The sequence below is a fragment of the Grampus griseus genome (assembly GCF_964374135.1).
Source record: "Grampus griseus genome assembly, chromosome: 8".
NCBI classification, from domain to species: domain Eukaryota; kingdom Metazoa; phylum Chordata; class Mammalia; order Artiodactyla; family Delphinidae; genus Grampus; species Grampus griseus.
In genome coordinates this window covers 24184147-24196192 of record NC_139002.1, presented here as the reverse complement: position 1 = coordinate 24196192, position 12046 = coordinate 24184147, and the positions used below count along the sequence as shown (strand labels likewise).

The window sequence follows — 12046 nt, the reverse complement described above, 5'->3', positions numbered from 1 at the left end:
GGTTGTTTCTGATTTTTGCTATAAAGAGCAAAAATATCTTTTATGAGTCTGTGTTTTGGTTTTGTTTATTTATTTACTTAGGATAAATTTGGGGTAGAGTTCCTAGGTTAAAGAGATTAGAGGAAATAAAGCCTTTGGAGGGATATGTGAGTTCACATTCTGCTATGCTACTTACTAGCTGTGAGACTGTGGCAATTTAACCTGTTGCAGCCTTATTTTCATCTTATGTGAAAAGTTAAGAAAGTCTGTCCTTTGTGGTTGTTTGAGCATTAAATTATATAGCTTATAGAAAGCACTGGGAAAAGAGAGGATACTTAATGGTAGATGAAGAGATGAGGATTATGATGATAGCTATTGATGTGTTTTGCCATCTTGCTTTCTGATAGTAAAATGTCAATTTACAGTTGGATTGCTTTCTTTAATAGGTCTTCTGTGTAACTAATGACACAAGGAGGGACAACTACAAAATGCAGAGCACAGGACAGCATAGCTGAAGTTAAAGATGAAAGAACAGACTTTATAATACTACCGCATACATATTTGGTACTGAATCAGGTCTCCAAAAGATATAATTGTCCTATTCTCCTTAGTTTGTGCATCAAAAGGAAATCTTTTGAGATGACTTAGAGGGGTGGTTTCTGGGCATTTTTCTTTCCCTCTGTGCTTCGGTTTAGGTCTAGTATGTTTGTTCAGGCCGGCAGACTATATTATCTGGTTTGTTTCCAGTATAGCTGTCATTTGAATAATCTGAAAAGCTTTTTATTGGATGTCTTTATCAAGTGCTGGTTGGATTTGTAATTTTCTTAGTTTACCACATCCTCCATAAATATACTTGTCTTGTCTCTGTGTCCCAATGGATGCTATTGTATTACAACTCATTGAAATAACATAGTCTTAGCATTCCATTCAAGCATTTTATTAATGTAGATGCCTGGGTTATATTGTTGCAGAATGTTTGTTATTGACAACTTGCTCTCTTTTTATTTGGATGGGGCAATAAATACAGGTACTTAATTTACATAAGCCTATTAAATGAAATTCTCAAGAGGAAAGAAAATAATTTTAAATGCAGTTTACAATGTGGTAACAGCTGATCCACTTACAAATAAGCTCATTTAGTGGAATTGGATTGAATGAAGAAAAAAAAACTTTGCATAACATTATTGTTTGTGATATATACCAAACGGTATTTATGATACTGAGCTGCATGAAGAGATTAACTGTATTCCTACTGACCCTTCTCTTCTCTTCTTACCCCTAGAGGGTACTATTCCTATTGACCCCTTCTCTTCTCTCTTCTTACCCGTAGAGGGTAAAAGAAAGAGGGTTTTTGCTTTGTTTTCCAAAATGGTTCTATCAATGTGTAATTAAAATGGCTTTCTTTTAAAAGGGAAGCGAAGAGACTGAGCTGCAGTTATTAGATGTTCTAAAAGTGTAGTTCAAGTTGCAAACCAAAGAATCCTCTCTCCCGAATGTTTGTTTCCTTTCTTGAATGAATAATTTTCAGACTTTTTTTTTCGGGGTAGAAATAAAATTAGCAAGAGAGTATGAATAGGACAACTGGATTGTTCTATTTTTAATATCTCTTCAGAAGTTTTTAAAAGTTGCTTCTGTAACGTCATAAGGATTTTGTTTCCATTGGCCATTGGGAGTTAAGAGCACAGTCATCAGAAGAGATTATTCTCACATTTTCCTCTTTGACCTTCACAAAGGTGCATTTCCTTTTTGAAAATGCACAAAGGTGCATTTTCTTTGACCTTCACAAAGATGCATTTTCTTTCTTCAGCTAATGCGGAACATGGAGTCCATTTGTTTAAAGGGTTGCAGCCTTAGGGCACAAATATAACACATCAGCTCTTCCAGTTAATTTCTGGCAAGCTCAGGTGATGACTTTGATACGCTGGATCATGTATGGTATGGATATGGGACTTGGTTACCTTAGGAACCATCTTTTTTCTTAGGTTTCTGCTTAGGAATTATGATTCTTAACAGGCAATTCTGCAGAAGATTTTCAGATTTGAATTTGGATGTAGAGGACTCACCCACATTCTTCAGAGAAAGAACAAGCCTAGAATTCTTCTCCCATTAATTCATTCTGCAATTGTTTTTAAAAACCTGGATATGGTTAAAATTTGTATCATCAGTTTTTCTCATCTGCAATTAAATTCTAGTTAGATTATTTCTCAACCACAAATTCTGCAGTTTCATTGTCCCAGGATCACTTTCTGCTTGCTTCTGTTCTATACATTTTATTAATCTATGGTAGTGTACTTGAGGCCACTATTCATGCACTATATTATCCTCATAACTGCTATTTTTTGTACATGTTTGTTTGGACATTACTTTTATGAAAGCAATTAATTTGACTAATCCTGTGGAGAGAACTGAATATTCTTTTTCTCATCAGTACATCATTAAAGTTGCAAATGAAAACTTTTTATAGTGACCCAGTTTGCAGTGTCTACCACCCAGTACGAGGCTGGGATCAAATCTTCTTGAGACCATTTAGAGTGTGAGGAAGATGGAGACAGACACTTCGGAATAGAAAAAGAATCCCACAGAAGAGTGGGATGGGAGGAAAGCCAGAGAGAGTATCAAGAAAGGAAGAATAATCAGTGATATCAAATTTTGCCTGACAGGTTAATTAATTTCTCCTAGATCTATCCCTTCCTTCCTGCTCACTGATGCGGCCTGAGTTAAGGTCATTTCTCTATTTTTCACTCATATGTACTCTGCCTGAAATATCCTTTTTCAGTGTCTACAACATTATGAATTCCTGTTAAACCTGTAAAACTTCAATTGTTCATTGCTTCTTTGAAACTGTTACTAGCTCCTGTTCCCTGTGATTTCTGTCTATCATGTATAGGCTTCTGTCATTGAAATTATTTACCAGGTATTAAAATCATCTCTGTGACTATTTCTCCCATTAGACTGAGCTTTTTAAGATAGGGACTGTTTTAATCAGTCTTGGACATCTAGTGCCTAACACAGTTTGGCTTTAATGGAAGCTTAAAAATAATCAAGAAAGAACTGCAAAGACTCAAAAGGGGTCATTAATTTTAGCAATGAGGCAATAATTGGTGACCTTTCCCAGAGCAATTTTAATCAAGTAGTGGAGGTGGAAGCCATATTGAAGTGGGTTGATAAATGAAGAGATAAGTGGCCACAGTTGAGGTTGACTGTAAAAGGCATGGGTGGGAGTGGAGGCCGTAGCTGGCAGGGCAAGGAATATAAGGTGCAGAGTCTTATACTGTGTGTAAGCAGTGGGAGGTGTGAAAATAATTCAAGGCCTAAGTCAAGGAGCCCTGCACCTTATGGAAGACAGTGGGGACAGTGAAGAGCAGCAGGTTCAGGAGGGGTGGGAGGGATCCAATCCAGGGTATGGGGGAGAGGTGAGCTTTGGGAGTGACAAGCTGTCCACATTCCCTTGAGAACGAAATGAAGAAAAGTTTAAATAATTGACTCAGAAGTGAATTTAGGGAGAGAATCCTTTATTTTTTTAAACAGGTTTAATTCACTTTACTTTTCTGGTATAAAAGCTATGTGGTGACCACAGTTGGAGCCTGGGTCCTCTGCAGGGAGATTCTAGTTTGGGTCTTTTTGAGATGGTCAGTGAATTCCTGATAGGGAGACTTGGTGAAAGTGGTCTGTCTCTGTAGAGGCTTAGGGATACAGCTGTAGGTTTGGAGATGACATCAAAAGCAACTTTGGTGGAGTTGCCAGGGAGCATTCTAGCCATCCTCAGTACCGTCTGCAGCAGCTTCTTGGGTATAGGGGCCTAGATGATGCCAGTGCCCCTGGGGGTGAGGATGAGAAGCACCTGCGTAGACCCACAGCGGATAGTCACCTTGCAAGGGACGGTTAGGGCTTGCTGATCTTGTGTCCCCAGTAGCCTCGTCACACGGGGTGATGAAGAGCCTGGCCTGGATGATAGCCCTGAGGATGGCAGTGGCTACCTCCATGGAGTGCTTAACACCCAGACCAGCAGGTCTGTAGTAAACCTCGGTGGTGACAAATGCCTTAAACCTGGTCCACTGGCCAGCACAGGTCTGCTTTTGCATGGGCATAATCTTCAAAACCTTGAGGGACATACCTGAAAAAAGTCAGTGATCTCAGATTCTGTAAAGGGCAAGGAGAAGAAAGAGATCTCCTCCAGGGACTTTACTTCATATCCTTGACCAGGCAGCTCAGTTTGGTGACAGGGACCCACTTCTTGTCCTTTGCCATGCCTCCACGGAGCCCTTTCCGTAGCACCTGCCCATGATCCACTGTTATGTGTTCTCTCGGAGAAGAAATGCAGAATTCTTCAAATCAGGTGCTTTCTCCTCTTGTACCTTAAATCGGAGCCAAAGTTGAGTATACACCAGCAGCATAGGCTTGGTAGCAGTTGCTTTTTACTGTGTTTAGGTAGTTTGAACTGATGAGCAGAACAAAGAAGGAAATGTCATCTGTGTATTGTTTCATTCTGGTTTTTGTGAATGTCCTTATTCATTTCAGACTAATATTATAGGTATATCTGGGAGATAGCGCTTAAAATACTCGTGAAAAATATATGTGCAAGTTGATATTTTATACTACTGTATCATTCAGTTTCAAAGAAGAAGCTCTAGTCATTTGAAGATGCAATTGAGCAGGCACAATCTGTTCAAATATTCAAAATTAGATGTATTTTATAAGCTTTGAAAAGATCTTTTCAGTAAAATGACGTCATTTTTTGCTGGCTCCTGTAAAATTGGCTTGTCCTTTGTCAGCAGAATGACTGGAGTTCTGCTTCCTGTTTATAAAGCTAAACTTTTTTATCCTGAAAATTGTATTGCCAGGCATAGCCTGTAGGATACTTTTCATTGAAAGAAACAGGAAACACAACCAGAAATGGCTTAAAAAATGAGAAGAATTGTTAATTACATAATGAGAAACCTGGATGAAAGACAGTTCTATTGTCAGTTAATTCCACAAAGTTTTCAAAATCAAGGTTCTTTTCATCTTTCTGCTCTTAGTTAATATTGGGTTGACTTTTGTCCTCAGACTTGTCCCCTAATGATTAAAAAGACACTGTTACTCCAGACCAGTTAATGAGAATCACTGTGGGGAAGTGAGGAAGTCCAGTCATTAGTCCATTTAAAAGTTCCCAGATGATTCTATCCTGCAGCTTGCTAGGACCCAGAACAGAGTTACACCAAATAAGGTTAACCCTGGGGATTATAATCCCAGCTACTGTGAAGTATATGGCCATTTGATAGCTGAAGAAAACAGGAGTTCTTTTAGCAAGGAATAATGGAGAAGAATTAGGCCAATATTATCTGCCATGCTACAGATGATTTATTTAAAGTGTAAAAAACAAATAATATATTTTGAATTCATGTTTGATCATTATTATCACTTAAAAAAGCTATGTAAATTGTTCCTACCCCTTGCCTTAGAGACAAATCTTCAGATAGACATTTTATTAACCCAGTGAACTACAAAGAAAATGTTTCAGCTAGGAAGGAAGCAGGAGTATTAAAGCATACTTTCTGGCATTTGGTGTTTAGATAAATATCCATCTTTTAAGTAAATATAAAGTAATGATCTATGTTGCCTTGTCTAAGGATTGTAGTCGACTCTTGATCAATCAGAATTGAGTCTCTTCTTCATGGGTTATATAACGTGTGCTCTTTGTTGTGGCTCTCTTGTTTTTTAATTTTCAGATGCATTCTACCTCTGCCAACATGTGCCAGAACAGAATTTGTTATTATCCCTTCTAAACTTTGTGTTGCTTAATGACGTTACCATTTTCCAGCCAAGACATTTCACTTGTATTCGTATAGCATCTCTGGCAAGCATGTTTTCTCTTCTTTCTTGCTGACAGACATTCTGCCACTTGAGAGTCTCCTTTGCTTTTGACTCCGAAATACCATCTTAAAAGGTCCTCACTCTCCTTCCCTTTGCTCCCCATGTTTTTCAGTCTCTCTGTTTTAGTCTATCCATAATAGTGCTTCTGGAGTTATCATCCTAAAATTTAGATTGGATCATGTTTTTACATTGCCCTATCTACCACTTATCTACAGAATAAAAATTCAGTGTGTTAGATTGTCTTTTCCAAGATAGTCATAAAAATATTTCCCATTTCACACACTCTGCTTTATACTGTGACGTTGATACTCCTCCCATGAAGAGGTGGGGTCTGTGTCCCTTCACTAGAATCTGGGCAGGCTTCTGACTGTGGTGGAAGAGACACTAATGTGACCACCTAGACTAGGTCATAAAGAGTGATAGGGCTTCTGCCTGTACCTTTGGGATACTTAGTATTGGAACCGAAGTCACCATGATGTGAGTGAGAGCCCAGCCAAAACCTTCCCTGCAGCCCTTGCTAAGCTTCCAGCTCCCACCATCTTCCTGCCCTGTGAGTGATCTTAGAAGTGGATCCTTCCCCCAGTTAAGCCACCCAAGCTGACCTTTGTGGAGCAGGACTGAGCCATCTCTGCCAAGTTTGCCTATATTGGAAAATCATGGGGGGAAAAAAAAAAAGGTTACTTGCATTTAAAGTGACTAGATTTTTCTTTTTAAAATCAGCTTTGATGAAGTATAAGGTACATAAATTTCAATAATGTTCAGTATACAATTCAATGAATTTTGACAAATTTTTGCAGTCTTTTCACAGTAACACAATCAAAATAGAACAGTTACATCACTTTACAAAGTTCTCTTGTATACCTTTGCATTCAGTCTTCTGTCACTATCCTTAGTCCCTGGTAACCGCTGATCTGCTTTCTATTATTAGAGTTTTGCCTTTTGCAGAATGGAAAATTTGTTTCTGTGCTAGTTTTTGGCTGTTATAAATATACCTGTTATGAATAGTCAAGTATAAGTCTTTTTGTAGACCTCAGTTTTCACTAGTAAAGAGTGGAATTGCTGGGTTATATGGTAGTACATGCTTAATTTTTTTAACTGCCTGTTTTCCAAAGTAGTTTTTCCAGCAATGTATGAGAATTTTAGTTGCCCTGTGTTTTTGCTAGTTCTTGCTGTCTTTTTTTTTTTTTAAGTTCAGCCATTCTCATGGGTGTAAAGGCATCTTATTTCTGTTTCAATTTGCATAGCCCTAATGACTAGTCGTGTTGACATCCTTTGTGTGTTTGCTATTTCTATATCTTATTTGATAAAGTATCTATTCAAGTCATTCTGCCATGTAAAAAAAGATTGGATTGTTTATCTCTTTAATACTTAGTTTTAAGATTTTTTATATATTTGGGATATGTTTCCTATCAGATATATAGTTTGTAAATATTTCCTCCTGTTCTGTGGGTTGTCTTTTCACTTTCTTGATGGTGTCCTTTGAAGCACAAAGTTTATAATTTTCGTCAAAGTACATTTTATCAGTTTTTTATTTTGTGGTTCATGTCTTTTGTGTTTTATCTAAAAAAACAAACAAACAAACAAACAAAAACTTTGCCTAAACAAGGTCACAAAGATTTTTCTTCTGTGTTTTCTTCTAGAAACTTTATATTTTTAGCTCTTGCATCTAGGGGTATGACCCATTTTGAGTTAATTTTTGCATATGGTGTGGGGGAAGTTTCAAAGTTCATTTGTATATTTTCAACAACATTTGTTAAAAAGACCATCTTTTTCTCATTGAAATATCTTGGCACCTTTCTTGAAAATCAGTTGACCATATTCATATGGGTTTGTTTCTAGAGTATGTGTTCTGTTCCCTTGACTATCTGTTTATCCTTGTGCCAATATTATACTCTCTTGATTACTGTAGCTTTATAGTCAACCTTGAAATCAATTAGTGTTAAGTTTTCCAACATTTGTTCTTTTTTCAAAGATGTTCTAACTGTTCCAGGTTCTTTGCATTTCCATATAGATTTTATAATAAGCTTTTAATTACTATGAAAAGGTTTGCTAGAATGGGGATTGGATTGAATATTGATTAATTTACTGACAGTAACATCTTTAAAATAGTATTTTTTCTCATTTTGCATATCCATTTACTTAGTTCTTTTAGCAGTGTTTAGTAGTTTTCAGTGTATAAGTTTTGCACACGTTTTGTTAAATTTATTCTTTGCACTAATGGTGGCATTCCAGATAGGGTTCAGTTACTAAAGAACACTCAAAGGGTCCAGAATTAGAAATTTATTGCAGGGAAAGGATTCAGTATAGCAACAGGATTAGAACATGAAGGATATGTGTTGCAGCCAGAGGTTCCCTCACTGCAAGAGCTTTAGAAGGGCTAGGCATGACCCCTGACTGTCCTCTTTGTTGATCATATGGACACACTTTTTCTCTCAGATCAGGTGCCACTGATGTGTGCACAGAACCATGTAGCCCCTAATGGAGTCTAGGCTGGTACTCCTTATACTCTGCTGGTCATGTCGGCATAGTCTTTCTCATAACCAGCCCCAAAGGTAGAGCCCTCTGTGGTGTTTCACTAAGACCAGATGCAAATCATCAAATCTCACTTATCAATAAACATTGTTGACAGTCTGATACAAACTACCCTGAAACTTACCTTAAACCCATCAGTACAAAGCAACACTATCAAGCCATACATTTCATGTCTTGACAGGGATCAGCACCATACAGGTACATTTTTACTTTAGCAGAACAACTCGGGCTAATTCCAGGTGTGCTGCAGTTGACTCACATCCCTAAATTTCTCTTTGGTCCTGTTATAATTGGTATTTAAAAAAATTTCTATTTCCAATGTGTATTGCTTTTATATGTAAATAAAACATGCTTTTTGTATATTGACCTTATATCCTGTGACCTTGCTAACTCACTTATTACTTTTAGTAGCTTTTTGTAGATTTCCTAGGAATTTTTACATTGAAAGTCTTGCAGTCTTTGAATAAGGGTAGTGTTTCTTCATTCTTACCAATCTGCTTTTATTTCTTTTTCTTGCCTTGTTGCATTGGCTAAGAACTCTAGTACAACGTTGACTAAAAGTGATGACAGCATTCTTTCTGATTTTAGAGATAAAACATTCAGTATCTCAGCATTAAGTAGGATGTCGTCTCTAGGATTTTTATAGATATTATTTATCAAGTTGAAGGATTTCCTTTTCCTTTTATTCCCAGTTTTTATCATGAATGGATATCGAATTTTGTCAAATACCTTTTTTGCTTTCATTAAGACAATCATTTGGTTCCTTTGGTGGTGGCAGGGGTATGTTAGTCTGTTAATATGGTGAACTTGTATTGATTTTTGAATGTTAAACCAGCTTTGCATTCCTGGAATAGATCTCTCATGACCATGATTCTTTTTATATATTGCTTCATTCAATTTGCAAATATCCTGTTAAGGATTTTTAGTTCTGGGTTTATGAGAAACATTGGTCTTTAGTTTTCTTTTTTTGTAATACCTTGGTCTAATTTGGGTATTACGGTAATGCTTGACTCACAGAATGATTTGGAGCCTGTTTCTTCTTCCGTATTTTGCACAAGTTTATGCAGCATTGTTATCTATTTCTTACATGTTTGGTATAACTCACCAGTGAAGCCATCTGGACTTACGAATTTTCTTTGTGGGTAGGTTTTTAAACTACGAATTCTTTTTCTCTAATAAATATAGGGCTATTCAGTTTATCTGTTTTTTTCTTGGATGACCTTCAGTAGTTTGTATCTTTCAAGAAATTTGTCCATTCCATTTAAGTTACTGAATTTGTTGATATAGAATTCTTAGTAATATTGTCTTAGTCTTTTAATGTCTGTATGATTTGTAGTGATATTCTCTCTTTCATTCTTGATATTGTGAATTGTGTTTACTCTCTTTTCTCCTTGTCAATTTTACTGACCTTTCAAAGAGCTCGTTTTGGGTTTATTGATTTTCAATAAAGACATTGTTTTTATGTTTTTTGTTTTATGATGGCAGAACTATCCTTACTCCTCATAACCTTTATAGTACAGATCCCTTCTGTTCTAATTGAATGTGTACTTGTGTTTTACCCCTTCACCTCCCAGGTGAATATGCTTTTTGGGACAACTGTTGTTATTCATCTTTGTCATTTTGACAGAATCTTAATTTAAATTGGACTCAGTAATAGAGAATAAAGATCTTGGAAGTTAGCATAAGTTGATTTAGTGTTCTGGTAACTGCCTCATACAGAATTCAATAGTAAGTTAAAACAAAAAGGCATAGAGAGAATTCTCATTATTTGGATGGAAAATTTAGCCTTTTTTAAATAAAAAATTGTCTCTATAATGTGTTTTAAATATTTACATTTTTATTATGATTCACATGCTTTAGGTAATTCTGGTCTCATTTTCTTTTGGTATATAAAAGGGGAAGGGCTTTTTTAGTACATTTATCTGATTTAGAGCTTTTTTTTTAACCTCACTTCAAGTCTTTCTCGCATGCTGCAGTGGAGATGAATGCAAAGGAATCCATACTAGGATTTAACAGAATAAACAAATGATTTCTATTATGAAAAGAGCCACTCTAGGAAATAAAGCTCTATCTAGTAAATATGGGCTTACTTAGTACATTTAGCATGTGACTGGAGTTACCACAATTTTGTTTATAAAATCTTTCAGAATTTCATCTATCATATAATTTGTAAAGAGAGTTGTATCATTATCACAGCAGCTCAAATTCTGGAATACTTCCATTGTGCTTGGCCAACAGCGAGTAACAGAACAGTGGTTATTTGCTGACCTTTTCAGATATTTTTAGATGAAGAAAGGTGTAAATAAATAAAGCAATTCTTTGATTGCTGATAAATGGCCTGGAGGCTGATCTTGTGCAGTTTACTGTACCTTTATCTGCTTGCTCAGCCACTCCTTAATAAAGATCCCAAGGGAGCAGACTGAGGCTACATCCTTCCTCTTACCCATGCTAGAAATCTTAGCAACTTCATCTTTGAACTGATCCCTAAAATTGTTATTTCTTTCAATTTTTCTAAACAGTTTTTCTTGACTCCCTCCTTCCAGCTCTCATTTCCATCTGATATATTTTAATATATTGATGTCATTTTAATCTTGCTAAAAACATTGCAATTATATCATTCTTTTGCCCCCAAACTTTCACAGAATAAAATACTCTAAACTCTTCATCCCCAGTAAATGATTTACTTGGTTTCACTGCCTTGGGACATGGACTCATCCTCAGTTATTCACCATTTCATTCTCAATTTTTAAAAATATTTTAGTAATATTTTAAAACACACATGAAATTTCCCATCTTAACTGCTTTCAAGTATACAGTTCAGTATTGTTAAGTATATTCACACTGTTGTGCAACCAGTCTCCAAAACTTTTTCATATTGCAAAACTGAAACTATTTATTAAATAGTAACACCACTTTTTCTCATCCCTCCAGCCCTTGGCAACCATCATTATACTTTGTTTCTATGAATTTGACTAATCTAGATTTCTCATATAAGTAGAATAATACAGTATTTGTCTTTTTGAGACTGGCTTATTTCACTTAGCATAATGTCTTTAAATTCATCCATGTTGAAGCATGTGTCAAAGTTTCCTTCCTTTTTAAGGCTGAATATCAGATCCCTTTTTAAGAGCAGGATTTTTTATGGGAAGGGGATTGAAGATGTTAGAATATTAAATATGTGAGAAGAATTACTATAGTTAGAAGGTAGGCTGGTGGGGGGAACATTGTGGGGCTTCTGAAAGTTTCAACTTTGCTTACCCTACTTGTGTAGGGTAGCAGAATATGCCACCCCCAAATATTCCACTGGGGCATAAGGATTATTCTGAGTCAAAGGCACATAAACAGCAGATGCAAGAAGGCCATTCTGACCTTTCTTTTTCTTCTTGAAAGCAAGAGGTAAACTCTCATGTAAAAGGTGCCTTCTGGGTACCAGGTGAAAGGAAAACATTCTTACTACTAGAGATGGGGAATAGAAGCTGGGAACAATCTGTACAAACAAACCTTGTTACTAATCCTTATCTTCCTAGTCACTTTTCCACAATTAACTGCTCTAGCCCAAACCCTTTGTCTTGTTACGTCTTCACAATTTACGCCTCTTTATCCAACCACACATACAAGCTTTTGGCCCTAACTGCTTCTTTGGGTCTTTATTTTCCTTATGAAGGCTTTCAGATACACAAAA

The 12046-nt window shown here is 36.3% G+C and overlaps 1 protein-coding gene and 1 pseudogene across 2 annotated transcripts in view; one reads left to right on the top strand and one right to left on the bottom strand.

Moving 5' to 3' along the window:
- Positions 1-12046, top strand: part of DDX10 (DEAD-box helicase 10) — a 292509-nt gene that overhangs the window by 129880 nt on the left and 150583 nt on the right. The window lies entirely within an intron of this gene.
- On the bottom strand, positions 3540-8499 carry LOC309825610 (small ribosomal subunit protein uS5-like; annotated as a pseudogene). Its single transcript has 2 exons — positions 8489-8499; positions 3540-4282 (listed from the first exon to the last, which is right to left on the bottom strand). The product of its transcript is annotated as a small ribosomal subunit protein uS5-like (transcript).